The 8,656-nt window shown below is 38.9% G+C and overlaps 1 protein-coding gene across 5 annotated transcripts in view; it reads right to left on the reverse strand.

Annotated features, from left to right (window-relative positions):
- Positions 1-339, reverse strand: part of WWP1 (WW domain containing E3 ubiquitin protein ligase 1) — a 139,123-nt gene extending 138,784 nt beyond the window's left edge. For 3 of the 5 annotated variants that reach the window (XM_053208283.1, XM_053208277.1, XM_027064286.2), the window contains exon 1: positions 202-338. The gene's annotated coding sequence lies outside the window, so the exon portion shown is untranslated. Of the gene's footprint in view, positions 1-201 lie in introns of all 5 variants that reach the window. The other 2 variants (XM_053208280.1, XM_027064287.2) reach the window with 2 other exon arrangements.
- Between the last annotated feature and the right edge of the window lie 8,317 nt (positions 340-8,656).

An 8,656-nucleotide genomic window follows, 5' to 3' on the forward strand; every position in this document is an offset into this window, starting at 1 on the left:
AAGACCCGTGACCCCACCCCAGAAAACTCCCGGCCCCTGGGCTGGAGAAGGCAGCCAGGGCGGCGCGGACCGTCCCCGACGGCCCCTCAGAGGGTCCCGCCCCGGGGCTGCCAGTACCGGACTACCGGCACCGCCGAGAAGGCTCTGGGCCCGCGCCCCCGCCCTGCCCGCACCCCCAGTCCCCTGCCGAAGCGTCCTTACCCGGCGCGAAGCTGTCGGCTCCCGGCGGTCGGGCGGCCAAAGCAGCGGCGCCTCCTCCAGCGGCGGGCGCCCTCACCCTTCCGCACCCAAGATCGCCATCTCGCAGCAGGCGCGGCGGCGGCGGCGGCAACAGCCACCCAGGCGTCGGCCCCGGCAGCCCAGGCCGCCTGCAGCCACTGGGAACCCGCTCGCCGTGCTCGCCGACACCCGACCCTCCCCCCACCCCCACCCCGGCCACGCGCCACCCCCAGCAGACCCCACACCTCCCTCCTCAAGAGCGCGCCGTGTGCTCGCGTCGCCGGCGCCGCGCCGCGAGCGCGCGCCTCCCCGCCGGCCCCACACAGCGCGCTGTGCCGCGGCCGCCTAAAACCTCCAACTCCGGACGCGGAATCCGGCTTCCCGCGAGCATGCGCAGCGAGGGCGCCCTGATGATGCTTTTGGAAAACTCCGCTCCTCCGGGTCTTTGGAGCGGTCGAGAAGAGGTAGAGGGCCAGCCAATGGGAGAGGGGGGCGGGGCCCGAACCTGTGGAAGGGGCGGGGCTGCCGCTGAGATTTGGGAAGAGCCTGTTCTAAACTAGAGGTAGGTGCTGCTGACCTGACTTTCCGGTTCAGGGCAGAACCCGTGAATGACCTCAAGTTAAGTCCTCGGGACACTGGCGTTCTTTTGTTGAATGCTTTACAGCAATTATACTCCTTGACCTCAGGATCTGACTTAGAACCCATTGCAAGAGTAAATATTGCATTTAACAGATTAGATGATCATACTGGAAGACTTTTACTTTATTTTTATGAGCAATCAAAACATTCACTCCCCCTACTCCAGTATGAGTACAAAGATAAATCAATACTAAGCAGTGCGTGTGTCAATGCAACAAATTCACACAGCAATACCATGGAAAAGTGTCTATTATTCCCATTTATACAAACGAATCAACTAGTCCGGAGGAGTGATGTTGGTACAGTGTATTGCATTTAGAAGAAAGGCCACCCTGCAAATAGAAGTCAGTGGTGACCACATTACTCACCAGATGACCTGGTCTTCTACTTAAGAAATAATAAAGGCCTTTGAGCACGGGTTTCTACAATTTTTGCTTGATTTCCTCACCCAAACCCCACAAATTACCTACATCCACACCAAAGCTTATTAGTTTTCCTTCTGTCTAAAAAGCTGGGTATCCCTGCTCCTCTCCAAAGCAAACCTCTTTACTGTCTGTTCCTTTCTGTGACCCCCTCAGCATGATCATGTTTTAAGTATTTTCTGTTGTAAATTTTTCCTTGACTTTAAAACCTGTTTCTAGTTCACTCTCTTCTGCCATCCTAATTAAGCTTTTAAAAGAATTGTATACCAAGAACAACATCAACACCCCATGAACAATTGTAGGATTGAATAACTCTTGATTGAATGAATGTACATTCTCTTCCTCTCCATTCCATCAGTTTCTACACACTGAATTCCTACCAGGGTTCAATGTACAATAATCCACTATGATTATTCTAAAATATACATCTGAACATGTCACTTCACTGTTTAAAATCTTTCATTGGCTCTTCAGAGCTTTCAAGAGAAAAATTAACATGATCTTCAAGGCCTCTTTACTCTTGCATGCTTGGTTCCTCTGTCTTTGGGGTTCAGAGCTCTATCTTCAGAGTTTCCTGATTGTGTTCACTGATCTCTGCTGTAATGAGTACTGATTCTTCTAACCTTTTCCTCACCATTTTGCTTGTCTAATCCCTTTAAAAATAAATTCAGGAACATGCTTACAAGTGCAATCTCTGATACTACATACACATACTCAGCAGAGGTCTGCACTCCATCTCCAAGATGCCTATAGACCTCCTTCCACTTCCTGCTCTACTCTCTCATGTTCAGCTCCCCTGAGTCTTAGTTTCCCCCTGGTTTACTTCCATTCAGAAGCTCCTAACAGTCACCTAGGCCCCTAAATTGATAGCCAATATTGAACCAGCTTTTCATTATTCAACATTTCTTTGGTTTCAAATGAATACTATTAGAAATAAGTATCTTTTTATAAATCATTGTCTTTAGGGCACCTGGGTGGCTCAGTTGATTAAGTGTCCAACTTCAGCTCAGGTCATGATCTCACAGTTCGTGAGTTTGACCCCCACGTAGGGCTCTGTGCTGACAGCTCAGAGCCTGGAGCCTGCTTCAGATTCTGTGTCTCCTGTCTTTCTGCCCCTCCCCTACTCACGCTCTGTCTCTCTTTCAAAAATAAACATTAAAAAATTTTTTTTAATAAATCATTGTCTTTGTCCTTACTTACTCTTAGTTTAAACCCTGAAAAGTAATCAGATGTGTGAACACTTTTAGCCCTTTTGAAACACATTGGCAAGTTGCCTTCCAGAAAGAACACAGGCTTGGGTGTCACATTGCCTGGGATCAAAATGCATTTCTGCCACCCAGGAAGGCCACATTCAGACTTCCATGGGTCTTTGTGGACCTCTTCCTCCATAAAGCAATATCAAAAATTACATTCATAACTACATTGATATAATGACAAACATATTAATAACATTAATATTATACATTAAAACATTTTATTCAACCTAACCATTCATTTTTTTCCTTTCTGATTTTAAAAGAAAATAAAACATTTTTATGGGCCCCTAAAGTATGGCAATCCTGAGGCACCATGCCTACTGACAATTGGATAAGTCAATTTTGCTGCCACCTACAAACTATGAGATTTGGCCAAATTCCTTCATCTGACAGTGCCTTAACCAGAAAATTGGTATAATGCTATGTGATGTAGTAAAAAGCAAATGAATTGCTACAAATTAAATACCTAAAATTTTGTGGCACATAATAAATTACTGTTGTTACATTGTTATTATCAATTTTCCCAAAGCACTGCTTGAGAGTATATGATTGTCCTTCACTGTGCCAAAGTCATGACAGTATATTTTCATATGTGTAAATATGTATCCTACTGTTAGTCCATTGTTCATTTTCTTACTGGGGTATTCACAAAAAGGCAACTTATATGTATGCAGATATTGATCCCAGATAAAATGATTGACCTTTTCCATATTTGTTTTGTTCTATTATTTGTTGCTTCACAAGTCCTTTCTCATCCTTAGATCATATCATTCATCTATCTTTATATTTTTCTACTTGTTTGATAATTTCAGTTTTTTCATTAAATAATTTAATCCTTTCAGATGTATTATGGAATGATGATCTATTTTTTATTTTCTCTGTGATCTTCCCCAGCTTGTTTGTTAAAGATCCTTCTCCAACCATTATTATTTTAAAACATGCCCACAAATTTATTGATATGCCTGCCTTTATAAAGTAGAGACTCGGGGCGCCTGGGTAGCACAGTCGGTTAAGCATCCAACTTCAGCTCAGGTCATGATCTTGCAGCTTGTGAGTTCAGGCCCCACGTCAGGCTCTGTGTTGACAGCTCAGAGCCTGGAGCCTGCTTTGGATTCTGTGTCTCCCTCTCTCTCTGCCCACCCCCCCCCCCTCAAAAATAAATAAACATTAAAAAAATTTTTTTAAAGTAGAGACTTATTAACTTCCAAGTGAATATGAGTTGTACTCAGTGACTTGCTTCTAATGGATACAATACAGCAGAAGTGACAGGTAGTTCCAAGAGTAGGTCTTAAAAAGGTATTATGACTGCTCCCTACTCCCTGTCAGTTCACTTGCTCTGGGAAAGGCAATCACCATGTCGTGAGGACATGTCAGGTAACCTTATCAGATGCCCACACAGCAAGGAATAGAATATCCTGCCAAAACCCAGCAAGGATCTGAGCCTCCTGCCAATCTCCATGTGATTAAATCATCTTGGAAGCAGTTTCTCCAGCCACAGTCAGGCATTTAGATGATGCAAACATCTTGATTTCAACCTCATTAGAAAAGTTGAGTCAGATCCCCCAACTAAGTCACTCTCAAATACCCAACCCATAGTAACTGTGAGATAATAAATGCTTATTGTTCTGAAGCACCAAATTCGAGGGATAATTTGTTACACAGCAATAGATAACAAATACACTAACCCAGTGGTTTTCAAGTGGGGACAACTTTGCATCCCAGGTTCATTTGGCAATGTTATGAGACCTTTTTGATTATCACAACTGGTGGAGGGGATAGGGTGAGAAATTTTTTTGGCATCTTGTGGGGAGAGACCAGAGACTGCTAAATACCTTTTGGCACACAAGACAGTACACACACACATACACACACACATACACATGTGTGCACACACCGCAGCAACAAAGAAGTATGAGTCAAATGACAATATAGTGCCAAAAGTGAGAAACCTTGCACTAACTTGTTTTCCCTGCCCCTTAAAATTCCCATCTTTCATGTGTACTTGTGAAAGAGGTGGGTTTGCTTCATATCCTTTGCTCATTTGGGTGCTGCTTCACCTTATTTTATCCCTGATCCTTAACAACCACCAATCTGCTTTCTGTCACTGGATAATAATTTTACTTTTTCAAGGATTTGGTATATATGGAATCATTCACTATATACTTTTTTGTGTCTGGCTTCTTTAGTTCAAAATATTTTAGAGATTCATTCATGTTGTGTGTAGCAATGTTTCTTCTACTTTACTGTTCACTACTATTCTATTCTATAGATTTGCCAAATTTTTAAAATTTTTGTTCTATTACCATGGATACTTTGTTTATTTCCAGTGTTTGGCTATTATGACTAAAGATTCCTTGAATATGTGGCTAAAAATCTTTGTGTTGACACATGTTTTTATTTTTCTTGGGTAAATAATGGCTAGGAGTGGAATTGCTGAGCTGTATGGTAAGTTTATATTTAACCTTATAAGAAATTGCCAACCTGCTTTTCCAAGTGGTTGTACAATTTTACGTTCTCACCAGCAATGTATGTTCCAGTTGTTCCATTTCCTCTCCAACACTTGGTAATGTCAGTCCTTTCTGATCTTAGCCATTCTGGTAGATGTGTATTGGTGAGTCATTGTATTTTCTCTCATATTTCACTGATAACTAATGATGTTGAGCATCTTTTCATTTGCTTATAGATCATTTGTATATTTTCTTTTGTGAAGTGTCTGTTCAAATCTTTTCTCCATTTCAAATTGTTTTTATCTATTCTATATATGTTCTAGATTGTGAGATATGTATATGTATAAAATCTTTTGTCACAGATTGTGGCTTACTGTGGTGGTCAAACCATATATATAGACATCTGTAAACTATATGCCCATCCAAGATGGACCCCATTGATCCCGGCCTCCCTGTATCAACACTCTATAGAGTCCCTTCCCCTATATAGCTGACCTGTGTGACCAAGAGGAAATTGTCGAAATGATGGTATGTGACATCTGAGGCTAGGTTATAAAAGAGATTGCAGCATCCAACTTGCCCTCTTATAGTGCTTGTTCTAGAGAAACTCAGTCTTTAGAAAGACCCATATAGAGTGGAACTGAGACCTGTCGATAAACAGGTAACAGCAACTTGCCAGCCATGGGTGGTACCTTAGAAGTGGATCCTCCAGCCTCTGACAAACTTTAAGATGACTGCAATATGGTCAGCCACACAAGTCACAAATTTTTGATCTACAAAAACTGTGAGAGATAATGAATGTTTGTTTTTGTTTACAACCACTATGTCTTGAAGAATTTTTTTACACAACAGACAAACTTGCATTAATTTTTGCATTAATTTTGCATTGTTAATTTTTTTAACAATGTCTTTTAAAGAACAGTTTTTGATGAAGTTCAATTTATCAATTGTTTGTTTTGTGACTTACACTTTCTATGACATATTTTAGAAATTTTACCTACTCTAGGATAATGAAGATTTTTAATATGCTTTCTTCTTAAATTTTATACTTTTAGCTTTCATATTTTGATCTATAATACATTTATGATTAATTTTTGGATATGTTGTGAGGAAAGAGTCAATGTTAATTTTTTCCCAAATATATGCAGTTGTTTCAACACCATTTGTTGAAAAGACAATTCTTTCCCCCATTGAATTACTTTGGCAACTTTAGTAAAAACTCAATGTCTATTTCAGGACTCCTATTCTGTTTCATTTAACTATATGTCTATCTTTATGAAAGTATCACACTATACTGATCACTGTAACTTTAGAAAGACTTGAAAATCAGCAACATAAATATTCTGAGTTTGTTCTTTTTTCTCACAATAAGTTTGACTCTTCCAGATTGTTTGCATCTCCATATAAATCTGAGAAGTAACTCATTAATTTTTATTTTTTTTAGAACATACCTACAGGGGTTTGCTTGGAATAGTGAGTATGTAGATCAATTTAGGAAGATTGACCTGTTGGTAGTATTTCATCCTCCAATCCCAGGCATAGATTTCAGTTTATTTAGATGGCCTGTAAATTCTGTTAGCAATATTTTGTATTTCTTATAGTGTTGGTAATCCATATACTTATCCTTAAATATTTCATGCTTTTGATGCTATTATAAATGATGTTTTAAATTTCATTTTCTAATGGCTCATTGATAGTATTTTTAAATTGATTTGAATATTGGCCTTGTACTGTGAAACTTTTGCTAATGAATTTATTGGTTCTACTAATACTTTACAGATTTCTTGAGAGTTTTCATGTACACATTCATGCCTTTGCAAATAAAGACTTTTATTTTTTCCCTTTTCGTTCTGTATGCTTTTATTTCCTTTTCTTGCTTTATTGTACTAACACATCCAGGACAGTGCTGAACAGAAGTGGTAAGAAAGGACATCCTTGCCTTGCTCCTGATTTTAAGGAAATTATTCAGAGTTTTACCATTAAGTAATATGTTATACATACATTTTTTTCTCGTGTGTGCCCTTTACCAGGTTGAGGAAGTTCCCTTCTTTCCTAGTTTGCTGAGAGTTCTTATCATGAATGAATGTTAAATTTTATCAAATGCTTTAGGAGGGAGCATCCATTGAGATGAGCTTTTGATGGGTTCATCTTGATATGAACTCATCCTGATACAGTGGGTTAAACTGATTGATTTTCAAATGTTAAACAAACCTTACATTCTTGAAATAAACCATTTTTTACCATGGCGTATTAGACATCTTATATGTTGCTAGGTTCTATTTGCTAATTTTAAGAGATTTTAAAGAACTTAAGTTCATTAAGGATATTGGTGTAGTTTTGTTTGTTTGTTTATAATGTCTCTGTCTGGGTTTGTTATCACAGTAAGGCTGGCCTAATAAAATAAGCTTGGAACTGTAACCTCTTTATCTACTTTTGTAAGAAGTTGTATAAGGGGTGTCTGGGTAGCTTAGTTGGTTAAGCATCTGACTTTGGCTCAGGTAATGATCTCATGGTTTGTGGGTTTGAGCTGTGCTGACAGCTCACAGCCTGGAGCCTGCTTCAGATTCTGTGTCTCCCTCTCTCTTTGTCTCTCTCCTGCTCATGCCCTCTCTCTCTCTCTCTCTCTCTCTCTCTCAAAAATAAATAAACATTGAAAAATTGTTTTTAAAAAGTTGTATAAGATGTTTATTATTTATTTCTTAAATGTTTGAAAGATTTTACCAGTGAAGCTATCTAGGGCAGGAGTTTTCTTTTTGTGAGAGTTTAAATTATGAATTTAATTTTGTTTGTAGATAAAATACAATTCAATTTTTCATATCTTCTTGTGCTGGTTTTGGCAATTTGTGTTTTTCAAAATGTTTTTCTATTTCATTTAGGTTGTCTGATTTATTGGCCTAAAATTGTCCATAAGATTCCCTTATTATTCTTTAATATTTGTAGGATTATAGTGATGTCTTATCTGTCTTTTTCACTTCATCAGTTTAATAAGTGTCCTCCAGTTTGACTCATCTCTTCAGAGCAGAAGCTTTGGTTTCATTAATTTGTCCATTTTCTGTTTCATTTACTTTAGTTTCATCTTTATTATTGCCATATTTAGACTTATTTTGGGTTTGTTTCCTCTTTCTTTTCTAGTTCCTGAAAGTGAAAATGTACATTATTCTTTGGGATCTTACCTTTTTTTTTAAAGTATTTATTTATTATTTTAGTAATCTCTATCCCCAACATGGGGCTCAAACTCACAACCCTGAGATCAAGAGTTGCATGTTCTTCTGCCTGAGCCAGCCAGGCATCACAGGACCTTACTTCTTTTCTAGTATAAGCATTCGGAGCATAAATTTCCTTCTGAGTACTGCTTTAGCTTAATCCTCAACATTTTTATATAGTTTATTTTCATTAGTCCTAGGTATTTTCTGATATTTTATGTGATTTCTTCTTTGGCCCATGAGGTATTAAAAGGTATGTTGCATAATTTTTAAATATTTGGGAACTTACCAGATATCTTTCTGTCATTGTTTTCTAATTTAATTCCATTATGGTCAGAGAACATACTCTATTATTTCTATCTTTTAAAATTATTGATGCTTTTTCAGCCCCCAGCTTCTAGGTGAATTTTTCATTTGGACATGAATAGTGTATTTTCTGCTGTTGTGGGGAAGAATGAAAATTGTTCTAT

The sequence above is a fragment of the Acinonyx jubatus genome, chromosome F2 (assembly GCF_027475565.1).
Source record: "Acinonyx jubatus isolate Ajub_Pintada_27869175 chromosome F2, VMU_Ajub_asm_v1.0, whole genome shotgun sequence".
NCBI lineage: Eukaryota > Metazoa > Chordata > Mammalia > Carnivora > Felidae > Acinonyx > Acinonyx jubatus.